Raw genomic sequence first — 14,970 nt, 5'->3', positions numbered from 1 at the left:
TTAGCGACTATCCATCTTTAACTGCTGAAAGCAAGCCCACTTCAACAGCAGCGGCAACAGAAGCACCATCCAGAAGCCCACTTCCTCCATCCAGGTCTAGATGTCAAGCTAATCAGTTTGATCTGACAGATTTTAATTAAATTAATTAAGTCTTTTCTGAATGGACTTGATTAGCATTCCACAGAGGAATCAGCTGTAAAAAGAAACCCTGCCAGCAGGATCCGCACTAATACTTTTTTCTCTTCTCACAATGAGGAATATTTATTGTTATTTTTATTATGAATCATTATTTTATAAAGGATTGGTATTTAGGCACAAGATTGTTTATTTAAGGCTACAGTTACTGGGTGCTAAAAACAAACAAAAACATTTCCAAGATTTTCTGTAAGCCATTTTTCTACTCTGAAATTACTTCCTTCATATCAACTTTACATAAAAGATCTAATGCTGTAAGCTATGCATGCACACAAAAAATGCAAGAACAAGTTGCACAGATCCTGGTCACTTCCCGTCAGGTTTCCCAGCTTTCTCAGACTGGCTACTTGTGAAAATTTAGGAGATGTACAATTGAAGACATGTTATCAGTGAATAATGCTATGTTTTAACGCTGTGAGAAGGTGAGCTGGCAATAACATTTCACTTTCTTCTCGTTCATCTGAAGCAGACCAAAAATAATTTGTGATCAACAAGGATTTGATTGATATAATGTGCTGGCCAATTTAGGGCCATCGACAACCCTAAGGCTATGCAGCTCTTGAGGGTTGCATGTATGCACTAAGGGCAGCATATCCTTACTACCTAAGGCCAGTGCTTAATTTGTGCCAAAGCTTGCCAGGGCTAAGTATCAGCACCTCTAGGTTTGGCAGTCATAGCCCCGGCACCTCTGGGCTTGCTGCATCATTTAGGAGTATAAAAAAATTGCTTGAGCCCCAGAACCTCTTTCATTACAAATTACGCACTGCCTAAGGTCACAGTATTGCAACTGAGTTTACATGGGTGGACCTCTATTCCTGTGCAGAGACCCATCGACTTCTAAAGGGCTCCATGCAGGCACAAAGCTTCATCAGTGCAGATTCAATTGTAGGACTGGTCCCAAGAGACCACCTTTCTTCCCATGCCACACTGCCATCTCTGATCCACAAAAGTGGATCCACAAAAGTCCCTTCAACTGGAGCTCCCCTTATACAAATGAGGTGGAAAATTCTGGCTGGGAGTTCCCTATGAGGGATCATTCACTTCGGAATTCATTCTCCCCTGGGTCTGCCAGAGCTTAGAATTGTTACCCTTATGATCTCATTGCAAAACCCATCTTTCTTCTTCAAGCTTTTAGGGAGAGGACAGGCTGAGGGTTGGTGGGTTTGTTATGTATACTACGAGTTCATTTTATTATTGTATTTGCTGGTAGATATGTTTTCATTTATACTTTAAGGTGGGATGAGTAGACCTTTTTAGAAGACTTTTTTGTATGACTTTTCTATTACGTATGTGCTAATATACATAATAGGTGCCCAGAGGATGAGAAGGTCACCCACTGAGTTTTTCCACTGGAAAATGCTGTTTCATCTAAACAAAAATTTCCCATGGGATGTATCAATTTCAACAAAATTTCATTTTGATTTTTTTTTTTAAAAAAACAAATAATGCATGTTGATAAAGCCAAAACATTTTGTTTTGACATTTTTGGAATGGAATGTTTCCATTTTTAGTTTCAAAATAACTTTTCATTAGAAATTTTATTATACATTTAAATTTTTTAAAATGTCAACATTGAAGTGAATTGTTTAGACTGACCCAAAACTAAATGCAAGACTTTTTGTTTTTCAGGAAATTTTGAAATTCTTTATTTTTGTGCCAATTTAGAACTAAACTAAATTTGAAATCACAGAATTTCCCACAAAACAGAAATTCTAGTTCCTGCCCAGTTCGGCTTCTATCTCAGACACTGTGGTGTGGTAACTGTTGGTGAATGTTGACCTTTGAAATGACCACCGCTGTACTAGAGTTGGGAAATTTGTGTGTGAGTCAACAGCCTATTTAAAAAAACTAAGTGAAATTCTAAATGATAGCCTTTTGGGAACAGCTATTTTTAAAGAGTTTACATGGGGGAGGCAACCCTTGACTACACATTAACCACAGTGATAAAAACCAGACAAGTCTTATATAGTTAATTTTTTCACCCCTTTAGTCCCTCTGTCCCTACTGCAGGTTGTACAAAAGAGATTCCTTCGGGAATAGGTCTGAATCTTTACTTAACCACTGACCTTGAAAAAATAAACTCACCTCTAAACTCTTCTTAGCTTTCCCTGCATCTCAGGAAGAAAGTGGCCTTCTCCACCCACTTCTCTCACCTCCTGTCTTTCCCCTGCAAAATAGCTTTTAGCTTTAATTTGGTAGGAAGAGAGCTGACCCTGAAGCTGTACGAGATTCCTGATCTAGCTTCATCAGATGTAGCAGGGCTTCCTGCTGCAACTGAAGTGATACTGGGAGTTATGCACTGAATGACCACTGCTTTTGTCTTTCCAACATTTCTCTTCCTTCTGGTCACTAGTGTACTTCTTAAAAAAGAAAAATCAAGCTAAAGAGCCTTTTAGGAAGAAGTGGAAGACAAATGGAAGAAGAGATGGAGCAACAAGAAGAGGCTGAAAGAAGAAAAGCAGGGAAGGAAGGAAAGAGGAGAGCAAGAAGCCAAGGAGAGAAGAGGGTTTGGGGGAGGAGAGTTAATGAGGGAGAAGAAGAGGTAAGGCTGTTGACTTCCAGAGAAAAAAGGGATCCGGAAAAAGAGAAAGTAGAGTTAACAAACATATTTTTTAAACACCCAAACTAGGAAAGCAAGAAGGGGATATATTGCAGGAAAGAGACAAGGTTACCTTACATCATTATTTACCCAACTGTTGTTAAGAACCCCTATTAAATAAAAGAAAAGGAGTACTTGTGGCACCTTAGAGACTAACCAATTTATTTGAGCATAAGCTTTCGTGAGTGAGCTGTAGCTCACGAAAGCTTATGCTCAAATAAATTGGTTAGTCTCTAAGGTGCCACAAGTACTCCTTTTCTTTTTGCGAATACAGACTAACATGGCTGTTACTCTGAACCCTATTAAATAGAATCACAGTGTTTTAAAGGTCACTAGAAAATCTTGTATTTTGTCTGGTCAGCAGCCATTAGTTGTGGAGGTCACTTGTGATGTGGCTCATAAACAAAAGTTGACCCAGCTATTGACCAATAGGATTACCTAATGCCATTTTATGCTGTTAATTTGAACAGAATCTCCTGATTTACTTTTACTCAAATGAGTTCATCACTTAGAATTTTTACTATGTAGTTAAGTTACACAGGGGACTAAAAAGTATTTTTTGAGGTTTGTGGGTGTGTGCAGCTGATGAATGTAGTTGATTTTCAGATGCATGCACGTCAGACCAAATTCTGCAGTCAGGTACATGTGCACGTGCAGCAGCCAGTGCAGTCAGTGAAAGTTTTATTCTTATACCTAAATAAAGATAGGAATTTAAAGCTATCAGGCTAGAAGTGTGATTTTGGTTAGCTACTTCTAGGGACATATTTTGACTATGGGGAGCTTCTAGTCAGGAATGTTTTATGTATACTGGGAGAAAAGAAAAAAGAGACATAAACCAAGAGCAAAATCATTCACCTTTCAGTATATATGAAACAAAAAGAGCTCTGTTAAATGAATGATATTAAATCAATATCTGTTACAATAAAAATTGAGGGTTAGGGAGAAGAATTCAGTATGATTGACCTTCATGTTCCCTCTACTCTTTCATTAACTTCACTGAGGTGATGATCTCTGTCCAAATACGGGCAATTTGGAGCCTGTCATAGAATTACAAGATGAATTAGGGACTGCTGCCACAAATTTATAGCTACCAAGGCCTTTGCTGATTAAATTTTCCAGACTTGAAAGTAATTTCAGTGGCAATGCTCTTAATTTAACCCAAGATCATCAGCATCATGACAAATGAGGAAGAGGATAACACTTTTCCCTTCACATTATCACATAATTTGATCATCACTATTTTCTTCCCAGCTTGAATGATAAGCAAATAAATGTAACTTCAGATAAGCTAAATCAGTTTGACAGTTATTCCAGACACAAAAGAAAATCACCAGAAGTAGTCTGCCTGCAGACTGTCAAGCTAAAAAAACATCACATGGTCCTCAACTTGCTTAAGGAAGAGAAGCTACTATATTTTAAATTTCAAATCCCAAATCATAACATTTCTTAAATATATTATAAACAACCAGATTACTGAACCTCAAATAAATTAAAAATTAATGTAGTGGAGGCTGTGTACTGTATATGAACACTCCTTAAGGGCTGGATCCTGCATACACTTATGCATGTGAATAACTTTACATACATGAAAAGATAAGGAGTACTCTACTGTACTAAGAACAGGAGGACTTGTGGCACCTTAGAGACTAACAAATTTATTTGAGCATAAGCTTTCATGAGCTACAGCTCATTTCATCAGATGCATTCAGTGAGCTGTAGTTCACGAAAGTTTATGCTGAAATAAATTGGTTAGTCTCTAAGGTGCCACAAGTCCTCCTTTTCTTTTTGCAGATACAGACTAACACGGCTGCTACTCTGAAACTTTACATACATGAGTAATCTCATTGAATTCAAAGGGACTACTGACATATAAATGTTTGCAGAATCAGAGCCTTGGACTGTAAAGTCTTTGAAGCAGAAACAAGGTCTTAACTATCTGTAAGGCACCTTCCACCAATGTTTGACTCTATGTACATTAATTATCATTAAGATACCTTTACTGAATTTTTCCAGCACTCGAATTCCCCTCCACCCCAAATGCTGTATGTCTTCCCAGAGTGATATTTTTGGACATAGGATGTTGTAAAATTTACTTTGATATTTAATTAACCTGGGATTTGACAGTTTAAAGTATTTTAATCCAAACTAGATAGAATGTAAAACATTTTAAAAGCTTCTAAGTCTCCGTTCTTGGGTAGGATAGGGTAGGGGAAAGAAGTAAAAATTTCACAGGATTCAAATCCTGAAATATTCTGACCTTTCAGCTGAACCTTCCCACATCCATTTTTTAGGTTTAAGATAAATTCAGGAAACAAAAATTTCACCAATGAGTTTGATATATAATCAGTTAAACTACTGAATAAGTAGTGAAGCACTTTTTTCTTTGAAAATCCCTATGCAATTTTGTGAGGAAAGACTGATTCAATACTTTAGATGTGAAGGTAATAGAAATATGATGCAAAATACGCTTTCTCATATTTTAAGTAACAAGAAAAAACAGGTTTTTCGTTGTAGTTTTTTAAAACCCAGTTATGAAATAACTGTTTCGAGATAAGAAACTCTGACTAAAATGACTTTTAGTCATCTCAGAAAAACACTGGTCCCCTTCCTTAATTACTTCAGTCTGATTGCTTCAATTTGGTAATCTTACATTTCAATAGCTTTTTACTGCTGATTCTTGGGAAGCTATAGGATTAAATGGGAGACAGAGAATATTGCAGATTTTGATCAGTTATTAGTTTGGCCTAAAATAATGGTTTTAATAGATTGCAATCCACAATGACTCTTTAAAATCCTCCCTCTTTCAATTAGTCTCACCTAAGATGCTAACAGATAGAAGATTCACTTTGTAGACACTCTGCAAACAAATGCAAGAAATGATTATAAACAAGATGAGTTAAATATAGTGTAATCCAGTTCTTTACTTTCCTTGTGATAAAAAACCAAATGATTCCACTGGATTATTTTGCAAAGCTACTATTAAACAGATCGTATTCATCTGGCCATCTTTTACTCACCTATTAATATTCAGTGCTACTCTCTTTTCCTGCCTCCACTTTCTCTTCTGCTATCTAGTGTTTGCTAATAAGCTACTCATAGGGGTCCTTCAAATGAGCACCAAGTTTTGCAATGGGTGGTCAAACCCTCAACAGGCTGAAATTGAACTGAAACGGAAGAACCAAAAAGGAGTAGACTCTTCACTCATTCATTTATATAAGACAAAAGCCCTAAATCACTAATCACACGCCAGCACAGACATTAATTTAAAGTGTAGTTACAAAAATACAGATTAAATTATGTGTTTCAGAAAAAGGTGGTCTCATTAAAAGGCAAAAAAAGAAAGACGCATGTTTTTCATTCTGGTCTGAGGCTCACTTGGACACACACACACACACACACACACACACACAGTCTTGGTCTGCTACCTTATGACACCACAACTTAAAAACAATTTTGTTCTTTATTTGTTCCAATTCCAAACCACAAGAACTTAGATGTCTGCTTTTGATAATACATATTTTTTAAAAAAAATTGTAACTGAGTAAATGGAAAAAAATATTTGATCTAATAATGTCTTCTTACTCACATTTATCACTTTCAAGAAGGCACTATGGTGCAAAATTAAAAAGGTAAGAATAAGCAGCATGGATTAGTTTGGTTCAAAACAAAGAAAAGCAGAAGGATTCTGCTAGGCCACAGAAAAATATAAATGGAAGAGGGTAAGATTTGTTGTGGTGTGTCACAAACACAGTTACAAAGATCAAAGTGTTTGTAAAAATACAAACAAAGCCATCCAGGATAAATTGTAAGAGATACTTCAAATCTTTCTCGCTCTTACTGGTCATGTTATATAATGGTGAACAGAGTATACCTAACGACATAACCTCAAATATAAATGGAGGAATCTGATCATCCAAAATATACTGAAATTTTTTTTTAATAAGCTGTGTACATTTTTAAACAAATGCAGTTTTACCCTTCGAAGGTTGTAAAAAGGAAAATTGACACTTGGTTACGTAAACACAATTTTTTAATCCTATCATTTACTGAAGGGAGAGGGTCTGTCTAAAAGCAAAACTTCTTTGTCAAAAAGCAAGTCTTGGTAACATCTACTTTCTTACAACTTTTTCTTCAAAGTGAAAATAAACTGTAAACCTCACCTTCAACAACAGAGCTCAGGCCATGCGCTGCAGTCTACTGGACAGTTTCTACTACATGTGTGAACAGGGGCAGATTGCTTTCACACACAGCCCCATGCAAGCCTGTGAGAGTCTTGATCAAGTGAGAAAGTAGAGTAGACGCTATGAGTACATCTTTTAAGCAGGATATTTAGGAGCTTCTTCAATCCTTTTACCAGACACACAAAGGCAACCTGACTTTTTTTTTTTAAATCTCTAAAAATACTAACCCTTCTACTGAACTAGTGGGACAGGTCTTAGAAAGGGGTGGCGATCGAGAAATCAGTCCAACAGGTCACCTTTCAGCCACCTATGACATCAGCCCGCTGCCCTGGTTCCTTCATTAATACCTTTGAGCTGAAAACAATGGGCCTGCCATTAAGCACTGCACAGTTCAAGATAAGAAAGCCTTAAGTAGATAATAATCAGTGCATTTAGCTGGATTTCAAACATTCAGCTGCTTAATCATTTCTTCCTCACTGCATGCTGCCCAAACATACAGGGAATGCTTTGGATGCTTTGGGCTAAGGGGTAGAGGAAGGGGTAGAGGGATGGAGAGAACAAGCGCAAGGGGGGGAGGGACGACAGGGGGATTTCATTGGCAATCCTCTCTCTGTAAAATGAAAACATTTCTTAATTGCCATTAGGGAAATAGGTTAAATACAGGCTTGGTAAGCTGCTAAGACTGGCTAACAGATTAGGAGGGATGGCAGTTGAAGTATACTCATTTCCATTCTATGACAGAGCAGGGAATTTTTATCTTCTTACAGCCTTTAGAAACTGATTTAGCTCACAGTTCTTGTCATGTGTTACTAAATATATCAGGTGTGAAGTCACTGGTTAGATTTTAACCAGTCAACTTCCAGGTGATGAAATGAGGCCAAATCACTGGTCCAAGTGGCTGCCTTGAACTCTTATGCAAGAAAATGGAAACTGTGGGTAAGGGTGTGTTTTAGAAGGCAGATATTGTAACATCTGACCTGTTTTGATAATACAAATAATCATGAGTAATCATAGAAATTAATGATGTGATCTATCCTACCCTGATACGCCAAGAAGTAGAGCCAAGTGTTCAATATAGGAAACAATTGCAGTCTGAGAACTGCACCAGGAGGTGATGAGCATGTAGACTGAGCTTTGCATAGAAACAACCCATCCACGTCTCACTTGCCTCCGGTGCTTAATTTGCAATGAAAAAGGTGCTGGGTTCAAGCAATTATTTTTACATACATAACTGATGCAGCAAGTCCAGAGGTGCTGTGGCTATGAACTGCTATGCCTAATGGTGCTGGGACTAAGTCCTTGCAAGCCCTGGCACAAATTAAGCACTCTTTGCCTCACAGTCATAGGACAGTGGGTATGTATGGAAAACTTGATTGCCTTTGCTCAAGTTGAAGACCTCTCCAGTGCTGTCATCCACAAGCAACATTTTTTGGGGGCCCTTTTTGATTCTAAATCTAGAAGGATTTTTTCAAAAGCATTCATCATTGACCCAACTCTGCTACCATTGAAGTCATTAATAAAACTCTCACTGAATGCCATGGGAGCACAGTTAGTCCAGCATGGTGTGCTTTTGAAAATCCCACTCGGAATGTACACAGTCTTAAGAGTCATACAGAAAGCTACAAAATAGTTGCTGGCAGTACGTGTCACAAAAGTGGGGCCCTATCCTGTAATCTTTCATCTTGCAAAACTCCCTTGGGCATCAGTAGGATTATTATCTGAGTAAGGACAGACCTGGGGTTTTTAGGGAGAGCTTTTGTTCCAGGGCTCACTGAGGCCAATATTCTGAACTACTCAAGTAATCTCTGTTGGCAGTGGCATTTTCAAGCCATCCACTTTAAATTTTGTTAACTGGATGTTTGGAAATACCTAAATTTTCTAGAATCCCATCTTTAGTCGCAAGTAGTTCTCTGTGCAGGACAAAGCCAAGAAGTAGCTATTGGGGCCTGCCAATTCCCCACCCTCCTTGTTTTGGGGGACATATAAGGATGACTTGCTCTTTTTCTTTTTAAAATACTAGTCAGTTTTCTAAGCCCATTTCCTGGGAAGAGAGCCTTGAAAATGTAAACCAAAGCAAACAAAATAGATAGCAGTGAAAACATGGTGTCATTGCTTTGCAAAGATCACAGGTTATTAACACTTTCCCCTGTTTAGGGCTGGCCTTTGCAGTCAATAGAAACCATGGCCTGAGAACCCTCAATACTTGGGACAACAGTGACATATGGTTTGACAGTGCCCTCTCACACTCCTGAAATGCTATGGCTGTTCAGCTGAAAATAAATTCAGATTATGAGGCTATTTCTTAGCCCTAGTCTACACTACAGAGTTAGGTCAATGCAAGGCAGCTTATATTGACATAACTATAGAAGTGGCTACACTTAAATTTGGCTGCCTCCGATGTAACTGACCCGCTATGCCAACTTAATAATTCCACCTCCGCGAGCAGCATTGAGTGAAGGTTGATGTAGATTGGTCAATACAGTGTCAGTGTAGATACTGCATTGCTTATGTTGACTGTTATGGGTTTTCAGGAGCCGTCCCACAATGCCCCAGGCTGACAGTACAATTGATTAAAGCACTCCTGGTGAGGGCAGGCACTGCCAACATAAGGAGCAAAATGTAGACACAAACAAGTAATGTAATTACTGCAGAAGCAGTAAGCTGACATAAGTTAGGTCGCCTTAATTTTGTAGTGTAGACATGGCCTTAGTAAATGTATGTGTTTCCTGTAGCCAGCTCAATATGCAATATCTAGCATTTGAAGAAATTAATCAAGTTATGAAAGCCAGATGCACTATAGGACAGAGAAAAAGGAACTAGTGCACTCAGTTTTTATAAGGCAATAGTAAGTTAAAGCACCCATGACCAATAGAAATGTTAATTTAATTTTTTTTTTAATTCAGGCCTTATGTGAAAAGGGAGTTGAAGGTTTTTCCACTGAGACTTGTTTCTATCTCACATCTGAGTGGCCTATAGTAACTCCCAGCCTCCCCCTACTCCTACCCCTGCTGCTCTAACCACAACACACCATTCTTCTCTCTGAGCCAGGAATAGAGCTGAGGAACCCTAAGTCCCACCCACCGTATCCCGCTCTAACCTATGAGCTCCCACTCCCCTCCCAGAGCAGAGGATGGAGCCCAGGAGTCCTGGCTCCCAGCCCCCCTTGCTCTAACCACTAGCCCTCAATCCCCTCCCAGAGCCAGGGAGAGAACCCAGGAGTTCAGACTCCCAGCTCCCCCCCGGCCTGCTCCTCCAGGCACCCAACACTGAGGCAAGCGACGGTCCCAAACACCCCGTTTGGGTATGTGGAACTGGGGGCAGAGAGCTGTTCGCTTCCATATGGGGAACTTGCCCCGCTGTTTGTAGCACCCTCCCCACCCCCCCAGCAGCTCTCACCACTCGCCCTGGCTGGCTCCAGAAAACATACATGGAAATATTAATTCCAGGGTCTCCGGCAAGCAGAGCGGGGCCAGGGGCTGGTCTCCAAACAGCTCCTCACCCAACATTTGCGCCCCACAGGTAGCAGGCTGACCCCGTCCTTCCTACGGCCTCTCTGGCATGCTTGGAGCTTGCCCTCCCCTTGCCTGCTCTGCCCGCAGTGTCAGTGTCAACCTGTGGGTGCTCCTCTTCCTCAGCCCCAGGCTGGCCCCCTTTCAGCCAGAGCCACCTCCCTGGGCTACAAGAGCCCCCCTGTAACCACCACAGAGGCTATCCATCAGCAGCTGACCAGCTGCTGGTCTTCCTGCCCTCTCGGCAGGGAGGCTGATCATGGTTACTCAGTAACTGAACTTTTAGTGTCTGGTCAGCAGTGCTGACCAGACTTTTATCAGGTCCCCTTTTCGACCAGACTTTCTGGTCAAAAACCAGACACCTGACAACCCTAGTTTAGCCCCCAAGCTGTTTGTAGTGTGCCCTAGTAGACAGAACACTGACTTGGGACTCAGAAGACCTGGGTTCTATACCTGGTTCTGCCATTAGGTCACCTTGTACAAGTCACATTGCTTCTCTGTACCTCAGTTTCTCCCACTGTAAAACAAGGATAGTGATACTGATCTCTTGTACAGTGGTTTTCAAATCTATGGATGAAAAGCGCTATAGAGGAGCTGGGTATTATTACACAAATTTCACATGGTTGTTGAGACTTTTTTATGAACGCAGCACGAAATAAACACTGTTGAGGACACTGTATACCACTTTTCTGCAAAAAAGGTTTTTAAAACTTTGGGGCAAGAAAGGAGGAAAATAGCAAAACTCATAAATGGTTTTAATCTGCTGGACAAAGTTTCCTCCAGGATGGGTGCAATACGAGACAGTGGGTGCCCTTTAAAATATTTACAGCTGGTCATCAAAGCACAAGCCTTTTTGAACTCAGTAGTAGTAGGAGAGGATTCTACTCTTTAACACACAGAAGAATATTTTTATTCTTGTCTGGGAGCTTGACTATTAATATTCAGATACCTCCTATGAAGGCATAATACCCTAATCTACTAATGCTCTGGTTCCCAAATAATAAGGAGGATGCTGTTTTAAATGTAAAAAGGTAAGTAGCGTCCTTTTCTACCATTAAAATGTGGATTTTGCTTTGCAGTACCCCTGTAGTGCTAAAGGAAAGGACATGTGGTGCTTTCTGTCTCAAGGAGTACTTTCTGTGAAACATAAACAGTACACAGATAGGCTTTTTTTTTCTTTCAGTAAGTTACAACAAATCCAATTACTATGAACCCTACTTTTGATCTGAGGCTCTTGTATTCTCATTTCCACTCCTTAAATCTTCTAGTACAGACATTCCTATATTAGGGAAAAGTCTTTGTTTTTCCTCATTACACAAACAATTATAAGAATTATATATTTTCAAATGGATATTCCTGGGGTATTGTTATGGTGTCAGAGTGTTGTCCTATGAGTGGTATAAAGCTACCAAGCTCAATTGCAGTGACAGCTACACTGCAAACAACTGGATACTCAATAAGAGGTCTCCTGAATGCCATATACTAATTATAAATCATTCTCAGTTTTTTTCCCTCCAGAGTTAGTTGTTTTTTACAATTTTTTTCCATATATCCCGTATAATGAAGGAGAGCATCTCTGTTATAATGCAATGTTCTATTAGAAGGAAAACTAACCTCATCAGCCAATCTGGAATCCCCAGCATTGCAAATTATGTCTAGAAAATCACATTTAGCAGACCAAGAATGCTCTGAGGAATTAAGGACACCAGTTTACTTATAATAATGAAAATATTTTGTACTGGTAAATACATATATGTAACTTAATTATTAAGGACATGCCCTTAATCATCAATGCACTATATATAATAAACTACTATGCTCTAAAGTAAAATGAATAGTAAATGATGGAATGGCCCAAATTCTCTTCTCTGTTATACTGGAACAATTCTGCTGAAGTCTAATGGCTAGAAGCCAAAGCTAGATAAACTTACACTAGAAATAAAGGGGCAAATTTTTGATCATGAGGGTAATTAACCATTGGAACAACTTGCTAAAGGATATGTGGGTTCTGTATCACTGAAGTCTTTAAATGAAGACTGGATGTCTTTCTAAAAAATAAGCTCTGGCTCAATTACAAGACATGATCTTGTTGCAGGAATTATGGGATGAAATTATATGGCCTATGTTATGCAGGAGATCAGACTAGATGACCCTAATGATTCCTTCTGGCCTTCAAATCTATACATTTATGAAAGGAATAAGACTTTGAACCACTGTGCCCACAATGTGCCAAAACAGTGGAAAATGCTTATCTAATTATTTAAGTGGAAAAGAAACTTATTTTTAGAGACTATCAATATAATGTCTAATTATCATATACAGATTCTCTCCCCCCGCCCCGCTTGTATAATCAAAATATAAACATACATATCTAAAGATTGTATAATGATAAATCAATATGGGACTTATTCTGTGCTTTAAAGAAAAAAAGTCCAAGTTCTTATAAACCTTTCAAACTTTCATTCCCCACCCCCCCAATTTGCATAGAGGAGTCTATTTTACAACTTATCCATGTAATGATCCTGCAGACCTCTCCCTCATGCCAAAATTTCTCTTTGAAGTTTGCCCTCCCATTAGTGCTTCAGTGTTGGTATTTAAGCTGATCACACAAGCCCAGCAGAACTCCACAACTGTCCATGTTCTGTGGGATACAGTTGTTTCATGTTGCCTGTGATTTACAGTCTTAATTAATGCTCAAAAGAAGAAGAGCACATCTTTGGTGGAGCTTTCCACCCCCCTTCTTTTTGCAAAACAGTGCTCTCAGGGTTTTGTTGGACATTGTGCAGAATGGCTTTGCCAAACAGAATGGAACACACTTAATACTTTTCCTTTATAACCTTTGCAATAAATCAGCTGCCACTCCGTTTGCACAAGTGCAGCCATTAGTGTCCTGTACCCTCCCCCAGCACTTCCCGAATTTTAAACAAAGTAGGAATAAACTGAAACTGAGCAGAGCCAGCGAGCCTAGTAAATCAGTTTAATGAGAACTGAATCAATCGCATGAAGTCCATTGCTGAACAAATACAGTGGAGAGCAGAAGTTGGGCTTTGGAAGAAGGGATGGGGTGAGGGGAAATGGGGAAGCAATGTTGGTGTATTTGATGTTCAACTGTGATCCATGTCTGCTGTGAACACTGTGTTCTTTATAATCATGTTCACTGCAAATCACTGCTGCAACTCATTGTTTGGATTCATCATTTTCTTTCCTGTTTGTGGTTTTGCTCCATGTTTTCCCACAGAAGAGAGTTTTCTGTTTATCCCTTCTCACGACTTACCTCCTACATGATTATCTTGATCTTCATTTACCTTCTTAGGCCTCCCTTGTGTCTGCATTTATTATCAATAACTACACACAAATGCAAACTCCTGCTTTATAGAAACAAATAATCCTGTGTTTTGAGGAAGCTGAAGTTTTAAGAAAATGATGTTAATATTACTGTAACATAGCAAGCTGGTATCCAATATCTAGAGGCAAGAAGACCTTTTTAAAAACACATTTGCCATTAATCAGGAATGGATTCACAATCATCGCAAGAGGCAGGGAAATCACTCCAGATGTCATGCTTAGTTACCATGGTGATAGGAGCACTATAGGAGCCAATACACACACACACAGGCAAGAGGCAGGTGTAAGGCTGATGTGGTACTGTGGTCTGGCACATTTGATCTAGGGGGAAAAACAGAATTGATCAAATGTTATTTTGGGAGTTTGGGAAAAACTGGATACCCCCCAACCCCACAGCCCCTGCCACCATCGGGCAGTGATTTATACAAACCCAGTGTTACAATAAAATCTCAAGAGTTTGCAAGTCTTTGTGATTTTTGGTGGGTTTTTTTTGTAAAGTCCATGGTTCTTGGAGCCATGTGATTATGTGGGAATTTCAGCTTCCATTAAAAAAGTAAGTTTCTAGCCCTCCCTCATGGCTGTGGAGAAAAGCTTGAAAACGTGATCTCTAGTGCTCAAAAAACAGAAAGCTAATAAAAAGAACCCAAAGTTTATGATTTTTAAGCAAGTCTCATGACTGGGGAACTAACTTAGAATTTTTAAATGTTTAGGGGTGGTGATACAGCAGATGGGCTTCTAAAACAAAGGTTCTGTTTTTTTGGCTTTGACTTTAAAACTCTGCTCTAACAAAAACGTCATGAGTCGTTTATTCAGATACCCGAGCTCAGAATGATTTCCCTCCTCAAAACTTTTGTGACTGTGCTCAGTGCTAGTTGTCTGTTGCCCCATACTATCTCAGGGTATATCTATACTACCTGCCAGATCGGCAGGCAGCGGTCGATCCAGCGGGGGTCGATTTATTGCATCTAGTCTAGACGCGATAAATTGACCCCCAAGCGCTCTTCTGTTGACTCCTGTACTCCACCACTGCGAGAGGTGCAGGCAGAGCCGACGGGGGAGCATCAGCTGTCGACTCACCACAGTGAAGACGCCTCGGTGAGCAGATCTAAGTACATCGACTTCAACTACGTTATTCACATAG

Source organism: Lepidochelys kempii, chromosome 3 (assembly GCF_965140285.1).
Source record: "Lepidochelys kempii isolate rLepKem1 chromosome 3, rLepKem1.hap1, whole genome shotgun sequence".
NCBI lineage: Eukaryota > Metazoa > Chordata > Testudines > Cheloniidae > Lepidochelys > Lepidochelys kempii.
Note: the sequence above shows the minus strand (reverse complement) of the source record.